Raw genomic sequence first — 3435 nt, 5'->3', positions numbered from 1 at the left:
CTGCAACCGCGAGAGAGAGAGGCCAGGGTTAGACCAAGGTCAGACAAGGACCAGCGCCCGGCCATTTCAGCACCCCGGACAGCTCTGGTGTTGGTCAAGTCCATCTGAAAGTTTCTTAGTTTGGTGCAGACACAGGGAGAACATGCAAACTCCCCAGGACCCTCTCGCTGTGAGGCTAGAACAGTGAAAGCAATAACAAAGGAGTTTGATCCCGTTTGGATTTCACTTTCAACTCGTGACGTAACTTACCCAGAATGCACTGTGCTCAGCTCAAACCACAGATCAGACGTATCGAGCCACAAACCGTCAGGAACTCACAGTCGTGTCAAAAACGTGGACTAAAACTCAACAGTCTGTGATCAAATATCTGTTGTGGCCACTTACTGAGCTGAGCACGGGTTCAGCACCACGGACAGCTCCCGGTCCTGACGCAGACGCGGAACAAAGCAACACATTTGATGCATTTGTCATTTCAGCACCAGAAACTCTCCAAAAGCAAATCATGAGGAACGACACGAGGCACTGAACACGCTGAACACGCTGAACACGCTGAACACGCTGAACACGCTGAACACATACTAAACACACTGAACACACTGAACACGCTGAACACACTGAACACGCTGAACACATACTAAACACACTGAACACACTGAACACGCTGAACACTCTGAACATACTGAACTCACTGAACACTCTGAACACTCTGAACACACTGAACACTCTGAACATACTGAACTCACTGAACACTCTGAACACTCTGAACACACTGAACACTCTGAACACGCTGAACACATACTAAACACACTGAACACGCTGAACACGCTGAACACACTGAACACATACTAAACACACTGAACACACTGAACACGCTGAACACACTGAACACGCTGAACACATACTAAACACACTGAACACACTGAACACGCTGAACACGCTGAACACATACTAAACACACTGAACACACTGAACACGCTGAACACGCTGAACACGCTGAACACATACTAAACACACTGAACACGCTGAACACGCTGAACACGCTGAACACATACTAAACACACTGAACACGCTGAACACGCTGAACACGCTGAACACATACTAAACACACTGAACACACTGAACACGCTGAACACACTGAACACGCTGAACACATACTAAACACACTGAACACACTGAACACGCTGAACACTCTGAACACGCTGAAAACACTGAACACACTGAACACTCTGAACATACTGAACTCACTGAACACTCTGAACACTCTGAACACACTGAACACTCTGAACATACTGAACTCACTGAACACTCTGAACACTCTGAACACACTGAACACTGAACACGCTGAACACATACTAAACACACTGAACACGCTGAACACGCTGAACACACTGAACACATACTAAACACACTGAACACACTGAACACGCTGAACACGCTGAACACACTGAACACGCTGAACACATACTAAACACACTGAACACACTGAACACGCTGAACACGCTGAACACATACTAAACACACTGAACACGCTGAACACGCTGAACACATACTAAACACACTGAACACGCTGAACACGCTGAACACGCTGAACACGCTGAACACATACTAAACACACTGAACACACTGAACACGCTGAACACACTGAACACGCTGAACACATACTAAACACACTGAACACGCTGAACACGCTGAACACGCTGAACACATACTAAACACACTGAACACACTGAACACGCTGAACACACTGAACACGCTGAACACATACTAAACACACTGAACACACTGAACACGCTGAACACTCTGAACACGCTGAAAACACTGAACACTCTGAACACACTGAACACTCTGAACACACTGAACACTCTGAACACGCTGAACACACTGAACACACTTTAAACGCTGAACACGCTGAACACACTGAACACGCTGAACACGCTGAACACACTGAACACGCTGAACACTCTGAATAATATGAACACACTGAACACTCTGAACACACTGAACACTCTGAACACACTGAACTCACTGAACACTCTGAACACTCTGAACACACTGAACACTCTGAACACAATGAACACTCTGAACACTCTGAACACGCTGAACACGCCGAACATGCCGAACACGCCGAACCACGGAACACTCCGAACACACCGAACACGCCGAACACGCTGAACACGGTGAACACGCTGAACACACTGAACACACTGAACACGCTGAACACGCTGAACACACTGAACACACTGAAAACTCTGAACACACTGAACACACTGTACACATACTAAACACACTGAACACACTGAACACGCTGAACACTCTGAACACTCTGAACACGCTGAACACACTGAACACTCTGAACACACTGAACACTCTGAACACACTGAACGCTCTGAACACACTGTACACACACTAAACACGCTGAACAGGCTGAACACGCTGAACACACTGAACAAACTGAACACGCTGAACACGCTGAACACACTGAACAAACTGAACACACTGAACACACTGTACACACACTGAACACATTGAACACACTGAACACTCTGAACACGCTGAACACACTGAACACTCTGAACACGCTGAACACGCTGAACACGCTGAACACGCTGAACACTCTGAACACACTGAACACACTGAACGCTCTGAAAACACTGTACACACACTAAACACGCTGAACAGGCTGAACACGCTGAACACACTGAACAAACTGAACACGCTGAACACGCTGAACACATACTAAACACACTGAACACACTGAACACGCTGAACACACTGAACACGCTGAACACATACTAAACACACTGAACACACTGAACACGCTGAACACTCTGAACACGCTGAAAACACTGAACACTCTGAACACACTGAACACTCTGAACACACTGAACACTCTGAACACGCTGAACACACTGAACACGCTGAACACACTGAACACACTTAACACGCTGAACACGCTGAACACACTGAACACACTGAACACGCTGAACACACTGAACACGCTGAACACTCTGAATAATATGAACACACTGAACACTCTGAACACACTGAACTCACTGAACACTCTGAACACTCTGAACACACTGAACACTCTGAACACAATGAACACTCTGAACACTCTGAACACGCTGAACACGCCGAACATGCCGAACACGCCGAACCACGGAACACTCCGAACACACCGAACACGCCGAACACGCTGAACACGGTGAACACGCTGAACACACTGAACACACTGAACACGCTGAACACGCTGAACACACTGAACACACTGAAAACTCTGAACACACTGAACACACTGTACACATACTAAACACACTGAACACACTGAACACGCTGAACACTCTGAACACGCTGAACACTCTGAACACACTGAACACTCTGAACACACTGAACACACTGTACACACACTAAACACGCTGAACAGGCTGAACACGC

Source organism: Eucyclogobius newberryi, unplaced genomic scaffold (genome assembly GCF_026437365.1).
Source record: "Eucyclogobius newberryi isolate DKJ021-1_F unplaced genomic scaffold, fEucNew1.0.hap1 SCAF_343, whole genome shotgun sequence".
NCBI classification, from domain to species: Eukaryota; Metazoa; Chordata; class Actinopteri; order Gobiiformes; family Gobiidae; genus Eucyclogobius; species Eucyclogobius newberryi.
This window is presented reverse-complemented; position numbering follows the sequence as displayed.